The sequence below is a fragment of the Chiloscyllium plagiosum genome, unplaced genomic scaffold, assembly GCF_037043375.1.
Source record: "Chiloscyllium plagiosum isolate Xiang-an unplaced genomic scaffold, Cpla_swu_hap1 HiC_scaffold_22, whole genome shotgun sequence".
NCBI lineage: Eukaryota > Metazoa > Chordata > Chondrichthyes > Orectolobiformes > Hemiscylliidae > Chiloscyllium > Chiloscyllium plagiosum.
The window spans coordinates 54,722,067-54,738,967 of NW_028270160.1; positions in this window are offsets into that span (position 1 = coordinate 54,722,067).

Here is a 16,901-nt window from a genome sequence, read left to right on the forward strand (position 1 = left end):
GCTCATGCAGGTGACATGGGCTAACAGCTAGAGGAGACAGATAACCTGGATATGCACTTGGACCTTCACTTTGTCACCCTAGCTATGGATACTCCAATTCGCTGGCTCAGCGAGAGGGACTTGACTTCCCCTCAGGTGTCCCGTCTTTCACGAGATGAGCTGAATGCCATTGTACACCAACAGGGAGGAGAAAGGACAGGCAGGACATTGACGTGCCAGGAGGTTAGGTAAGGCCCTGGAAGTTACACAGGCACCATATGCAGGAGAGCATCACAGGCCAGTGCACTCTAAGCCCAGGCTCAGCAGAGAGTAGCTGCCAAAGTCAGCAGAGCAATGAGGGCAAAGTAGTAGTCAGCTGGCTGCCTTAAGGTGGGCTGCAGCTGCCAAAATGGCACCAAGTCATGGAGTTAGTAAAACCACCATATTGAATTCACTTTGGCTGCTCTGGTATCATCACTACATGCTACACTACACTTGAAACAAATACAGCTCTTTGTATTCAGTTCCTTCAGCCTAGTTAAATTTGTTAAAATTTCTGACTGTTCATGTTTTCCTTGTAAGCTGCATTAAGGAGCGATGATTAACCCAGATACTCAGGTCTGCTTCATGTGCAGCAGTGAAAAAAAGTGCTGAGGCTCTCATTAACTGGTGTCCTCTGGGAAGAACATGACCTCCGGAAAACGGGAACTTAAGCAACATGGTTGTGATTCAGCAGTCAGTTTGCATCGTTCAGTCTCTCCATCTCTCCAGTGATAGATGGATGTCTCTAATAAATAAAGTTTGAAGCATATGGGCATGACCCCTATGTAAGCCTGCGGCACTCCATTATGATGCTCTGGCTAAGAAACTGAACAGGAGCTTATTGATACAAAGGGAACAAATTCAATTACAAACAATGACAGTCAAATACCTTAATGTTTAGCAATTAAGGAGCAAGAATTCCCTTGAGGTCAGGAATGGCTCTGTGCCACAATTTGCTAATACTCTGCATGCCACAAATGTTCATGCAAAGTCATTTGGCCTCAAACAAAGGCACTAAAAGAATCTCTCTATCCTTGTGCCTCATCTCACTACCGCTCCGGCTTCCTCAGCATGCTCACTATCAGAGTTGGCTTCCACAGCATTTCCATCAGATTCCACTTCTTCCTCATCTGAGGAGTCACATGGCTGGTTCATCTCCCCTCTTCTAAGTTCTCACCTTGTCATTGAATTGAGTCATGTACATCACAGCAAATAATCACTATTCTGGAGATTATGTGTGAAGGGGACTGGAGTGCTTTACCCAGGAATGGTAGGCACATCTTCAGAAGGCCAATTGTCTATTTAAGTGGATGCATGGTCAGCAATGCAGTGTTGCTCAATGTCAGTCTAAGGGTAATTAATCTTGCTCTCTGGGTTCCCTAAGTCTGTAGCTGGAGGATCCATTGTTATTGTAGTCAATAATGAAGGATTATAAATTGCTAAGGCATCTGTGGGAAACTATCATTTTCTTAACTGACTAAAATTCCTGATGCTGATGAAGATTCCAACACTATTCCTGGACTTGCTTTAGGCATTCTCTTGAAGATTCAATATGTTGTTTAAGGTAATGGCTCTGAAGAGTTAATGTTGAAGCATTAACTCCAAACACCTTGATCATGTTGTGTAGTCTTTGGGTGGAGAAACAGTTATTCTTGAACAAAGCCCTGATGGAGACAGACATAGCATTCTGACTCCTGATAGTATGACAATGCTGTGGCTTTAAGTGGTTTATTTTGTCATGGTTTCTTTTAAGAGAAAAATTGAACAATAGGTGGTGAGTAGTCTGTGATAATGTAAACAGCTTGTGAGGCCTTTTTTTTATTATTATAAGCTGGAACAGAAGAAGTGGCCTGAGAGTAGCCAGGATTTATACCACATACACTCGAGTCATAGTAGAGCTCATGTAAATGCAACCCCCTATTTTTGGCCAAATAATCTGGAATTTTCCATATATCTCGAGTAAAAGTCAACCCTAGTTCTTCACAGATAACAGATCAATGTTTATGAGTCAGTGTGCCGGCTGTCACGTCCCACTCCAGCTCACCAGTCTGCCAGTTGTTCCAAACCGCTCCCGTTCTTCCAGTCCACTGGCTGTTAAATTCTGCTCCAGTTTTTCGGAGTTACCATAATTTGATTTCTTTTTCTCTTTATTTGTTTAGAGAGTATTTGGGCTTCTGCTAATGATACGGCATGAATTTTGACAGGCATGAATTTCAGCCCCTCAAAAATAGTATCCATATAATAGTCTACCCCATAAATTTAACCTTAAAAAGTAGTCAAACAATTTGACTATTACTCAAGTATATACTTTAGTTTTGTTTAGCTTTTAGATTTAGCTTTAGAAGCTGCTGGAGTTTTGAAGAAGTAGAAGCTGGTGTTTCTCTTCTTACTGTGGCTGTTGCATGTAAGAAAATCTGATTTCTGAATTTGCCTTTTGGCTAAGGGGTGTGTTTATGGGATGTTGCTCTGTTGGACCAGTTAATTGTAATAGTTATTATCTGTTATCCTGTTAAGTTAAGCTTCCAATAGAATTGTTATTCTAATTTGTTTTTACTTTTAACTATACTGTTTAAATACATTGTGTTTTACTTAACGTCAAGTAGTTTGACCAGTCATATTGCATCTGGAACATAGCACTTTACATTTGCCTTTAAAATAAGAAAAAGTTAGGGTCTAAGCTATTTTCTTAAAATATTTTGAGGAGGTCTGGTCTGGCCTGGTCCATAACAGTAGATGCACGTAACTAGTTAATGCTGATTATAGCTATTTTTTCATGTGATAAACTATACCTTGCTATGTACAAGAAAAGGCTCTTCTTGTTCAAACTCTATAATGATTTATCTTTTGCCATTGATAATTACACATGCACTTATATCCAGCACTGAAAGGATGATTTGTGGCAGTAAACCACCCTGGAAATAAGACAATGGTAGTTGGTAACATTCTAGCAATGTTAATACCTGAAATTATAACATGGTGAGCAGTGGGGTTGATTTGAATTATGTTGACCCTGGAGAAAAAACATTTAGGGAGAAGCAACTTCATCGCATTAATAACATTATCTCTTTAAGAAGACACAGCCAGTCAGCAGCTGAAACACAAAAACCAACAGTCGGCAGCATCTTTGGGAGCATAGAACATAGAACCTAGAAGTGGGCAGCACAGCCCTTCAGCCCATCATGTCTGCACCGATCATGATGCCATTCTAAACTAATCCTATCTACCTGTATGTTGTCCATGTACTTCAATTCTCTGTCATTCATGTGTCTGTCCAAATGTCTCTTAAATGTTGCTGTTGTATTTGCCTCTACTACCTCCAGGCATTTACCGCCCCTCTATGTAAAGATCTTGCCTCGCACATCTGCTTTAAGCTTTTCCCCTCTCACCTTAGACTCACATCCCCTAACATTTGACATTTCCACTCTGGGAAAAAGACTGACTAAACATCCTATTCCATGCCTCTCGTAATTTTATATACTTCTACCAGGTAATCCCTCAGCCTCCAATGATCTAGTGAAAACAATCTAACCTCTCCTTGTAGCTGGTCCACTCCAATCCAGGCATCATCCTGATAAACCTCTTTTGCACCCTCTCCAAAGCCTCCCCATCCTTCCTATAGTACGGTGACCAGAACCGCACAAAATACTTCAAATGAAAACTGTTCCAGAAGAAAAGCTTCACCTCAGAGATGATAAGAGGTGCAGAGAAAACCACGTAGGCTGGGAACAGAGTCAAAGCTGAAAAGATGGAGGGATTTAAGAAAAGGAGTCTCTGTAGGTAATGATTGAAGGGTCCAGAAGTAAAATGATTAGGTTCTGGGGAAAAGCATTACAAACGCACACAAAGCTCAGACAAGGAAGGAGCGGGGAGGGAAAAGAGATTTTTTTTTGCCTTTCAGAACAAGCATTGCAGCCATTGTATTTTTCTGTGCTAGATATTCACCACCAATTCCATTCTGTTTCCCACTGATTTCATTTTATCAGGATTCCTTGATGCCCCACTCCGTTAAATGTGACCTTGATGTCAAGAGTGGTCACTCCTGCCTCACCTCTGGTATTCAGTTGCTCTGTCCATGTTTGACCTAGGATTGTAATGAGTAATAAATTTAAATCGCCCTCACAAAATTCAACGTAGTTACATGTATCATGGGAATGGCACAATGACATTTTTTTTCTCAAAAAGAAAATTGATATTTGTGGTGAAGCTATTTACATGCAATCTTATCAGAGTCCTTCTGTAGGATTGGTGGTTTCTGTCATGTGTGTGTACAGGGAGCGTGAGCAATGCTTTTTGAGTCCAATTTTCAATTTAGATGCAGTGATACATCTGCAGAAAAAGGACACAATATTATCTTGCTTGCCATGCAATTCTGATAATTGATACAAGGTCACCTGCTTGCCAGCATGCTCAAGTATTTTCAAGGTGTGCAGAAGAAATTGCTACTTTCACAATTGTCAAAAATATGGAACTGTAAACTCAAAAAGCTATTCATAAATGCATCTCCTTTCTGCTATATTACATCTTGACATTTACTGATGGATGTTTAGAATGCCTTCAGCCAACAAAAAAAAGATGATTTCTCATTACTCATACCATTGCAGTCACACGCTATTTCCTTTTCCACTGCCTTATTGTATCTGACTGTGAGCAATATAACACAAATTCTAAAAGCTATGTTACATATATCATTAATTATTAGGTTTTAAGAGAGAACCACTCATGACAGATTCCTAGATTAATGCATATCAAGAATGACATTGTAAGAACCAATAAATCATCAGATTGTATTCTGGTGCAGAAAAATCATCTCCCATTCAGACATCAGGATATGAAATGTTATATTTTATCTTTAATGACATGATTACTTTATGATTCAGAGTGCAGCTTAAAACACAATTTTGTGAGGAATTTGGTGTGCAAATACGTTTATTGGAATGATAATTAATGAGTTTTGACTTACATCAATCAGGCAACCTGCGAAAAGCGCAAGATCTGCAAAATTTATTCCAAATGCTATTTGAGTTACAGGAGCTTGAATCTCAAAAAGCCGCAGCCTATAAGTTTCTGAAATGCCAGCATGCTTGCACAGCACAACCAGCCTACAAGGTCAGCAGCACAAACATGCTGTCTGCATACCGGAAGCTTGCAAAATGAGAGGATCATGACAGAAATTAACGCCGAATGCTGATGGCATCCCATCTGCCATATTGGAGTTCACTGATCCTGTTAATTCAATCCTTAAATACTCCCAACTGAACATGCACCTGAAGGGACCTCCTCCTATTTGAAGGCAGTTACAGGGGACTTTCAGGGTCAAACTGCTGTACAGTTAGGGGAGGACTGAATGGTCGAACTGACAGAATTTTAGATTTGCTTCCAGACTCTGATAAGAAGGCCACAGCAATTGGAAGACCTGTAGTAGGCAAGGAGCTCCCTTGCTTCACTCAAGGGATTTATATTTGCAAATCCACTTTGGGGTGCAGTGTGGCTTGGAAATGGAGCCAAGACAAACGGAAAGGCAGAATTATGCAGAGGAAACAATATAGTCAAAAGATGTAAAGAATTCACAGAACTCAGAGCCAGTGTCTCAAAATACGGAGGAGCAGATTTATAAGACTCAGTTGAGGAAGAACTTCTTCACCCAGAGGGTTGTGAATCTGTGGAGTTCGCTGCCCAGTGAACCAGTTGAGGCTCCCTCGTTGAATGCTTTTAAGGCAAAGATAGATAGATGTTTGAACAGTAAAGGAATTAAGGGCAATGGTGAATGAACGGGTAAGTGGAACTCAGTCCACAAAAATATCAGTCATGATCTTACTGAATGGCAAAGCAGACTCGATGGGCCACTTCTTATGTTTTTATATTCTAAGTAAGGTGTCTGTCTGAAGATCTTTGCTCATTTATCTCCCCTTGCATTGTCCTAATGTCTTGAGTAGGAGCCGAACTATCAGCAGACTCAGTGTCTTGAAATGTTCCTGGGGAAAGACTCAAATATCTCCAATATATCTCCTTACTGGGCTCATCTACACTTTACTGACTGCTACTCAAACAGACTTGACTTATTGGAACTTTAGCACTACATTAATACAATAGTTTAAATTATGTTTCTGTCAATATTCTGCTGGTCTTTTATTTTATTAACATTCTTATTAAATGGATTTAACTGCGTTCATGTCGGACTTGAATCCTTTAACTTGTTTTAGTAGCTGAATTTATGTTTACCATTGAGCTGACCTTGCCTAGTAGATTGTAAAGTCCCTTGTATATAGATTCAATCAAACACTCATTCAGTTTTGGACATCATCTAACTCCCCACCTGTGCTTCCTGTAGATTCCTGGAAAAAAGGTTTTCTTTCCTGGAATGTACCCAGATGATTTTTACAAGCTCTCATTTTACGGTGTGTTTTTTTTTTTCCCTGTCTCGTCTTCCATTACAGGTGCTCTATCCCATCTATTACTATTTTATCCCATTCCTGAGAAGTAGAGGAACTTTAATGTCCAAGACAATATTGTCACAATACCTTCAAAATAAAAGCCTTGCATTCCCATATGTTTCCAGTTATTAATATATTTTACTTGCTTAATCTTTATTTCAGATGACATTTAATGTCTTCAATGTAGCTTATAATATTCTAGCTGATGTTTTATAATTTCAAAACTATCCCAACTAGCAGTCTTCCAAGACTGATGGGTTTTGTCAGTTTTATTTCTGCCAAAAGAAACTTTATTTCTTGGTACTCAGGAACCATTCAGACAGTTTTTCAATCTTCAGTTTCATTTAACTCTATTCTAGATGCTCCTATGCTGAGTATATTCAAGGCTGAGTTCGAGTTTTGATCTTTTAGTAAGAAGCAAGGGACATGGGGAGTCTCCAGGCAAGAGAAGTTGAGGCAGAGGATCAGCTATGGTCATAACCTGAGCACTCTTATGGCTTGATCACTCTTTATCCCAGTGAATGCATGCTCTTGCCCAGTTAAATACTGAGATTAGATTAGATTACTTATAGTGTGGAAACAGGCCCTTCGGCTCAACAAGTCCACACCGACCCTCCGAAGAGCAACCAGACCCATTCCCCTACATTTACCCCTTCACCTAACACTACGGGCAATTTAGCCTGGCCAATTCGCCTGACCTACACATCTTTGGACTGTGGGAGGAAACCGGAGCACCCGGATGAAACCCACACAGACATGTACAAACTCCACACAGACGGTTGCCCAAGGCAGGAAATGAACCCGGTCTCTGGCACTGTGAGGCAGCAGTGCTAACCACTGTGCCACTGTGCCACCCAAAAAATGGGATTTAATTTGGTGAACCTTCCCAAAAGGGGGAGGTTGTGAGCTCTCCAAGCAGCAGGTGAGACCCAGTTGTTTCCATTAATTTCCACCCTTCATGACTGTTTAAAGTAAATGCACTGCCAATACCTTAACTTATGACTGTGACTGTCAGGTAACAAATCTGCATTTTTTTGTCAGAGTTCACATGTTACAATGACCCTTCACGGTGAGGCTGCTCTGGCTGGTCAGATGTCAGGTCTGAGGTCTCTGAAAACAGGCATGTAGAAGGCTAAGGTTGAGGTGACGAATGTTAGGAGTGAAAAGCAAAGTTCCATAGTAATACTTCCTGCCTGGTAGCAAGAAGATGGCAAAGCAAGATTTGTAAAGCTGAAGAAGTCAAGAACATCATGAAGCAATTCCCAGCAATTTCTCCCAGTCATTTATGGAAATGTGGCCTTTCTCCTGTTTTCAACATCCAACATAATGTTGCAAGTTTCTCATCAGAGAATTTGTAAGTTCATTATCTGCCCCATTGTTCCATTATGAGACTTGTTCCTTCCAGACAGTATTCCAGCAACTTGTCCCTTTAGGAGAGGCTGGCTGCCTTAATGAAATATGGGTGAGGAGTACATTGTACTATTCACTTTCTGAGTGCCCTGCTGACCGTGAAGCCAGTCGACAACATATTTATGCTGAGCTACAGACTAACACTTATCTATTCAGCTACATGACAATTGACTTCACACAGCCTGACTTTAATCACCTTGTAGACCCTAAATTATGCAGACACAGTGCAGCAATAATGGAGACTGGAGGTTAAGTCCTTATTTTTTATTTAATCATTTTGTGGGATGTGGGCGTCACTGGCTGGGCCAACATTTACTGCCCGTCCCTAGTTGCCCTTGGGAAGGTGGTGGTGAGCTGTCTTCTTGAATCACTGCAGTCCACCTGCTGTCGGTTGCCCCACAATGCCATCAGGGAGAGAATTTCAGGATTTTGACTCAGCGACAGTAAAAGAGCGACAATGTAGTTCCAAGTCAGGATGGCGAGTGGCTTGGAGGGGAACTTGAAGGTGGTTCCCATGTATCTGCTGCCCTTGTCCTTCTAGATGGAAGTGATCATGGGTTTGGAAGGTGCTGTCTGAGGATCTTTGGTGAATTTCTGCAGTGCATCTTGTAGATAGCACACACTATTGCTACTGAGCGTTGGTAGTGGAGGGATTGGATGCTTGTGGATATAGTGTCAAATAAGTGGGCTGCTTTGTCCAGGATGGTGTTAAACGTCTTGAGTGTTGTGCGCTCATCCAGGCAAGGGGGGAGTATTCCATCACACTCCTGACTTGAACCTTGCAAATAGTGGACAGGTTTTGGGGAGTCAGGTGGTGAGTTACTCACCACAGCATTCCTAGACTTTGACCTGCTCCTGTAGCCACTGTATTTATGTGGTGAGTTCAGTTGAGTTTCTGGTCAATGGTAACCCCAGGATCTTACAGCAGTAACATTGCGTTACAGTAACAAGTGCACTCTTACTTTTTATATGTTTTGCAATATTGTTCATTGCTTTTCCACATCTCCATATTAACTACTGGACCTTACTAAATTCTCCACAAAGGAATTGCATCCAAGTGATGTCAAATAAGCAATTATAGCCACCTTTACAATATTTTAGATTTATTAATTTGTTGTCTATCTTCCTAAATAGGTAACAGCAGTATTTGTTGATGCAATGCAGATGTAATTAAGTTCTAAATATTCTGAATATTTTCTGCTCCTCATTAACTTTCAAATGTTCCCCAAAGAATTTCATTTGCAGGTAGTTATGTTAAAATAGAGTATTTTCCACTAGTTATCAATGTAGTGTCTTTTATTCATTCTTAGAAATGCGAATGAATATGTTTCAATGTATGAATAACCACTATGATTGATATTGTTTTAGCTACATTAGATTAAATGGAGCATTTCACACCTTGCTATTTTATCTAATGATTAATCAACAGCATTAAACCTCTATTTTATATTATTTTGATTTAGTCCCTACCCTCCCCTTCACTGTTTTGATCACACAGCACTGTCCCTTGCTGTGAAGGGCAGTGTTTGTCACTGGCCACCCGGGTGTTTTTCCTATCTTCCTGGTGGTGGAAATTGAATAAAGATTCGTGCACTTTGTGTCTTTCACTGTGTCTCACCCCTGCACACACACACCATGGGTGCTGGGGATAAAATAAGCACTACCGCATTTAGGTGGTAGTGTGGGGGTTAAGAAAAGAAAAAAAAAAGAAAAAAAAAAAAAAAAAAAAAAAAAATTAAACCTCAACACCAGATGTTGGCTCTAACCTGTAATGGCACGAACAATTCTTTTAAAGGCATCGCATATTATAAAGCTCCCTATATTTTATTTCCCAAGAAGGTATCCCCAAACTATGAAGTGGGAAATAGTCAATTTAAAAATAACATTTCTGCTCATGAAGTGTAATTTTCTGCATATGAATACGTTACATTTTGAACTTGTTCCTTGAGAAATGCTATATTTGTGAAAGATGGTACACTGTACCTACCCTAAGTTGCTTTCCTCAGTTTTGCAGCATTCATTGCCATGGCCATAATATTTCTGTTTGTTGTGGAAATAATATAAATCAGATATTGTTTCCAATTTATGATGCTTCAAATATGAATCATTACTCGAATTCTATGTATTTTAGAACATTTGCGCTACTTGAGGGAGGATTCATATTGTCTTCAGTCTGTGTATTCTAACAAGTTACCATATGTGAGCTCGAACCTGATGCTGTGTGCCAGAACAGTGTAATATGAAGTTCTTATTGTGGGTTGGCAAAGATTTTATTGAGAGGCTTCCAAGGTCACTGTTACATCAGCAACATTAAAAAGTATGCGCTTTCAAATTCTGATTTTCGTTAGTTTTATGTGCCTTTTCATTGGCAAGAAACATTATCATTAGCCTGAACTCAGTTGGTATTTCAATGTATAATCGATAAATGTGGCACTGGAAAAGCATAACAGATCAGGCTGCATTCGAAGAGCAGGATAATCAACATTTCAGGCATAAGCCCTTCATCAGGAATATGACTGGGGTGAAGGGGGCTGGGAGATAAATGGGGGGTGGGGGTGGGGGCGGGAAGGTAACTGGGAAGGCAATAGGTAGATGCAGGTGAGGGGTAATTGTGATTGGTCGATGGGGAGGATAGAGCAGATAGGTGGGAAGGAAGATGGACAGGTAGGACAGGTCAAGAGGTCAGTGCTGAGTTGGATGGTTGGATCTGGGATGAGGTGGGGGGAGGGGAGATTTGGAAACTAGTGAAGTTGATGTTGATGCCGTGTGGTTGAAGGATCCCAAGGGAAAAGATAAGACGTTCTTCCTCCAGTTGTCAGGTGGCTTGGATTTGGCAGTGGAGGAGGCACAGGACTTGGATATCCTTGGGGTGAAGTGGTTGGCCACAAGGAGGGGTTGTTTGATGCATTTCTGTCCCTGTCTACGTGTCTCAGAGGATACTAGGCAGCTGTTGCCAGGCAGCCGTCCAATAATTTTTCTCTTCTACTCTTCGTTTTCTGAAACACTGAACTACTCCCTTCCAGAATTTGAAACAACTGGATTTAAATGTATGCAAACAAATTTACAGAACCCCAGTATCACCCACTGAATTCAAAAATGAAACAAAATCCTTCCTTCTTAGCCCACATACTACAGAAACACAGATCAATCTTAAATATATACATGGTTCTTTCACTTTAGGATCTAGAACATAGAACATTACAGTGCAATACAGGCCCTTCAGCCCCTCGGTGAACCAACCTATGAGGCCAATCTGAAGCCCATCTAACCTCCATTATTCCATTCTCCTCCATATACCTATCCAATGACCATTTAAATGCCCTAAAAGTTGCAGAGTCTACTACTGTTGCAGGCAGTGCATTCCACGCCCCTAACTACTCTGAGTAAAGAAACTTCCTCTGATATCTGTCCTTTAACTATAACCCCTCAATTTAAACCTATATCCCCTTGTGCTAGCAATCACAATCTGAGGAAAAAGACTCTCACTGTCCACCCTATCTAACCCTCTCAATTAAGTCACCTTTCAACCTTCTTCTCTCTCACAAAACAGTCTCAGGTCCCTCAGCCTTTTCTATAAGACCTTCTCTCCATACCAGGCAACATCCTAGTAAATCTCCTCTGGACTTCCAAAGCTTCCACATCCTTCCCATTATGTGGTGACCAAAACTGTACGTAATACTCCAAGTGTGGCCATACCAGAGTTTGTATAGCTGCAGCTAAGTTTCCAAATATTAATAACATAGCATGAACTTTATCAGATATTCCACTTTCAGGATAATTAATAGGAAGCCAAAGCTCAGATTTCCAACTCAGCTGAAGGTAAGTCACTAACAGCGAAATGATTAAAATCAGGGATGTGCAAGTAGCCAGGATTAAAAGGGTATCTGAAATAGCTCCACAGAAATCAGTATGCAATCAGCAAATCACCCTTTATTTATATGTGAAGAGTCCTTGACACTGATCCAGCTCCCTCAGAGCCAGCTCTCAGAATCTGAACCTCTGACACTCCTGTTTATATCTGTCAGCCAAGGTTCCCTGATTGAACCATAATAACAACCCCAATCAGAGAACCCTTACTCTCAGGTCCATCTGGCTGACCTCATTAAAATCACTACATCCCTCCCCCTCTGAGTCAGACGACATAGGCCAATCCTGTTTCTTTTGCCACCTCTTGGGATAGCTTAGCACAGGGTCAGGTTCCTCCGACTCTGCGTTAGATATGGACAGTGTATAATGCACTCACCTCTTGTGCCTGGGGCATCTCAGGAGAAATTCACCCTTTTCTTCCTGCAGCAAAGGTCTTGATACAATGGGATCCATCATGTCCTTCTTGGATTCTGAAGTCTCTTCAACACTTGCCAGAGAAGGAGAACCCATGGGCTCTGACAACCTATCCGACTGTTGAGGAGCAGGGCGTGTTTGGCTCCCATATCACTTCCAAGTTTGTGGCTTTCATATGCCGCACCTTTATGGATCACTGGACCTGACCTTGCGCAACCATGTGTCTTACCTATACAAGGTCATTTCCATGGTTGCTGCATCAAGCTTCATCTCCTGTAGTAAACTGTCTCTCTCACTTGGCAAAGTCTTGTGTTCAGCAGTGGTGTTCTTGATGCTGTTTCACCCTCCCACCCCAGGTCCAGGAAGATCACATCTAATCTGATGCCGAGTCGCCTCCTTATTAACAACTCTGCTGGAGCTGTCACTGTTGTGGCATGGGGGATGGTCCTATAATCAAACAGGAGCCAGGACAGTTTGGTATCAAGTGAAGCTGTAGGTTTGAAGAGAGTGGTGCTGGAAAAGCACAGCCAGTCAGGCAGCATCCAAGGAGCAGGAGAGTCGACATTTCGGGCATAAGCCTTTCATCTGGAAATATGCCAGAAACATTGACTCTCCTGCTCCTCGGATGCTGCCTGACCAGCTGTGCTTTTCTAGCACCACACTCTCTGACTCTGATTTCTAGATTCTGCAGTCCTCACTTTCTCCTCCCTGAAGCTGTAACTTGTTTCTTTAAGACTGCCTTCACATTTTGGACTGCTCTTTCTGCCAGGCTATTGGTTGATGGATGGTATGGAACTGCCCTTAAGTGTCAAATACCATTTGACTTCAGGAATTACACAAATTCCCTGCTGGAAAATGAAGGCCTGTTATCTGTGACCAATACTTCTCAGAGTCCACATATTGCAAAAGATAAACACAGTTTTTCTATTGTCATTCCCAGGTATTTGACGAGTGAACTCTGTGATATCCAACCACTTTGAGTGAGTGTGTGGAGTGACTAAGAACATTGAGCCCATGAAAAGGACCTGCATATTCAATGTGTAACTGAGTCCAGAGTTTATCCAGCCATTCCCACAGGTGTGGCAGAGCTGCTGGCAGTAAGTTTTGTCCTTGTTGGCACTCTGGAGACTGCCCACCAATGTGGCTGTGGCTGCACCCAATCCTGGCCACCAGACAAATTCTCACCAACATCTTCATTTTGGAAACCACAGGACGACCCTGGGGGAGTTCAGCTGGTACCTGGCGGCGACCTTTGTTCGGGCCAATCACTCTGGCTCTCCATAATACTAGACCATCCTCTACCATGATCTGGTCTCTCCAGGTCCAAAAAGGTTCATATTCTGATTGTGATGGCCTTTTAATTTCCCCCATAACCACCTAGTATGGCTGTTCTAGCATGGCCAGGACCAGATCCTTCTGTGTCCAGGGTCTAATATTGTCAGCTGCGACTGGAAGTGAGTCCAGAAAATTTAAAACCATTACTGACTCTTCCAGTGGCAGTACAACTAGTGGTATATCTGGCAGTGGGAGGCAGCTCAATTGATCTGCATTCACTACTTGGCCTCCCAGACAGTGTCCCAACTTGTAATTATACTCACTTAGTATTAGAGCCCACAGCTGAATTCAGCCTGAAGGTAAGGGTGGCACTGCCTTGTTCTCTAGAAGTAAATGTAGCAGGGGGTTTGTGGTCCATTGTTACTGCAAATTTACATCTGTAAAGGTATTGCTGGAACTTCCTCACTCCAAATATGACTGGCAAGGTTTTCTTCTCTACCTGGGTGTATTTACACTCTGCATTAGCCAAAGTTCTGGATGCATCGGCTATTGAGTAAACCTCTCTATTGGGTCACATATGAGCTAATAATATCCCAGTGCCATACAGGAAGGTATCACATTGCCAATACCAGATCCCACATGGAAACATAGTGTGCCAACACTTTAGAGGATGATAGCTGTTTCTTCACTTCCCTGAAAGCTACGGCTTGGCTATGCAACCGTTTCTAAGGCTCACCCTTTTATTTGGAGTTGATGCAAACGCAGCAGGTTTATGTGTGAGTTTTAAGTAATAATTCACCAGCCTAAGGAAAGACCTAAGCTCCGGTACAGATGTGCTCACATGGGGTGCCTGGAACACATTTTTCCTTTCTAAGGTGTCTGCCCACCTGGAAGAAACATCTAAGGACTATGACAAGTCCTCCAAGTGCTCCTTATTGGTCTTCCCTGTTATTAGCATGTCATCCAGATAAATGGCGACCTGGGGTAAACCTCGTAAAATGTTCTCCATCACCTACTGAAAAGTTGCACTGGCTGATAATACCCCAAGTGACAATCTCATGTTGGCACAAAACCATTATGGGTGTTAATTGTAGCAAATTTCTGGGAATCCTCATCTCCCGCAATTACAAGTATGCACTTCTCATGTCCATCTTTGTGAAGGACAGCCCTCCTGCCACCTTTGTGTATAAATCCTCTCGGCGATGGATTGGGTAGTTATCCAGCTGCAAAAAGTGGTTTACCATTTGATTAAAATCTCCACAAAGGCGAACCGACCCATTGGGCTTCACAATCAGTACAATTGGTGCTGCCCATTCCACAAACTGAACGGATTTGAGGATTCCTTCACTTTCCAGCATCTGATTGCTGTCTCTACTTTTGTCCCTAAGGTAAATGGCAGTGGGCGGGCCTTGCAGAATCACGGAATTGTTTCCTGGTCACATGCAAGGTGGCCTTACACCTTTGATAGTCCCTAGACTTTCCTGACAGACTTTTGGGCATTTAATTAGGACTTCACTCAGGCAGCCATATTCTGATGAAAAATGTTGAGCCAATCTAGGTGAATGTTTCTCAACCAATTTCACTCCATCAAGCTTGGGCCTGAGCCTTTTACTACCATCAATGGTAACTGAATCACCTCCTTCTCATAAGAGACTGGAACCGAAGTTGTACCTTAATCTTTAAAGATCCCCTGGTATAGGTTCGCAGCCTAGCCAAGGTCTTGCACAAACCTAAGGATTGGAATCCAGAGCAAATTTTGTTAAAGACTGGTTCCGCCGTCACTGAAATGGCCATAGTGGTATCGACCTCCATTAGAATCGAGTGACCATTTAGATTAGATTAGATTACTTTACAGTGTGGAAACAGGCCCTTCGGCCCAACAAGTCCACACCGACCCGCCGAAGCGCAAACCACCCATACCCCTACATTTACCCCTTACCTAACACTACGGACAATTTAGCATGGCCAATTCACCTGACCTGCACATCTTTGGAACTGTGGGAGGAAACCGGAGCACCTGGAGGAAACCCACGCAGACACGGGGAGAATGTGCAAACTCCACACAGTCAGTCGCCTGAGGCGGGAACTGAACCCGGGTCTCTGGCGCTGTGAGGCAGCAGTGCTAACCACTGTGCCACCGTGCCGCCCACATTTATTTTGATTGGATGTTGCTAAGCAATTTAACTGTTCCAAACCAGATGTAAGTGGGCTTTCCAGGGTGTACATTGACCTGGGTACTGGCCTGTGAGTTCTCTTACTCAGTTTCGGTCTAATGGATTCCTTTACTGTCTCGAGTCTGCATACCAGCAGCAACTACAATGGTTTGCCAGCTCGGATCCTGAAGAAAATTTTAACCGTTTGGCTGAGGCTTGACTTTGTTTTGGGAGATTGGTGTGGGCTGACCTAGAGTCCCTCTGTTCAGGATATATTCTGAGTGTAGCTATGCAATGGCCTTCACTCAATTGGTGTCTCCCAAGTTCAGTCAAACTAGTGAGGGTGTCTATTCCATTGGAATACCCTGCAATTCATAAGTTCCACATCTCATTTTCCAATGATGAAGCCAGTTGTAGTGCCTGTTTGAAGTTCAGTTGGGTTTCAACTAAACAGTGTTTTTGTATCGTTACATCATTAATCCCACATAACAACCGATCTCTCAGCATCTCATTCAGGGTTAAACCAAAGTTACATGCCAGTCGTCCTAACAGAGTCAAAAATCTTGACACAGATTCCCCTGAGTCTCAAATTGCCAAGTAAAAATAGTAGCATCTCAAAATTCCTTATCCAAATCCATCAACTCTTGAAAGGTATTAGTGTCTGGTGCCTTAGGGAAAAAAAGAATCCTAATAACCACAAAAGCTGCCTGTCCACAAGCTGTCAGGAGAATTACTCATGGTTTTTCATCTGCACCAACGTCATTTGCCTGGAAAAAAATAACACATTCCTTCCACACACTGGGCCTAGTTTTCAATGGCAGGGTCAAATGAGTCAAGCTTCTTAAATAAAGGCATGATAGCAGAAATGTTTACCCCAACTCAAAGATGATTGTTGCAAGCAAGTTTCTTCAGGAACACTCTGGTTGCCTCTAAAAATAACTCCATGGAGGCTGGTATCCCATCACCGAATCACCCTTTATTTATGTGTGGAAAGTCCTTGACACTGGTCCGGCTCCCTCAGAGTCAGCTCTCAGAGTGTCAGAATGTCTATGATGTCCACCTGGCAGACCTCATTAGATTCCCTGCAGTTCAATGATCTTGGAGGCTTGGAAGGCTGGAGGAGTTTGCAAAGACACTAAAGGAAAAGGCCATTGAAGGAATGGCATTTAAGGAAGTGAATTTTAAAATCAAGGCAATGCTTAACAGGGAGCCAATGTTGGTCATGAGCACATCGCTTTTTATGAATGGGTCTTGAAGTGATTAAAGATAAAAGAAAGAGTTTATGGATGACCTTATTGGGTGGAAAATTGGTGATTGAGATTAAAGAGAA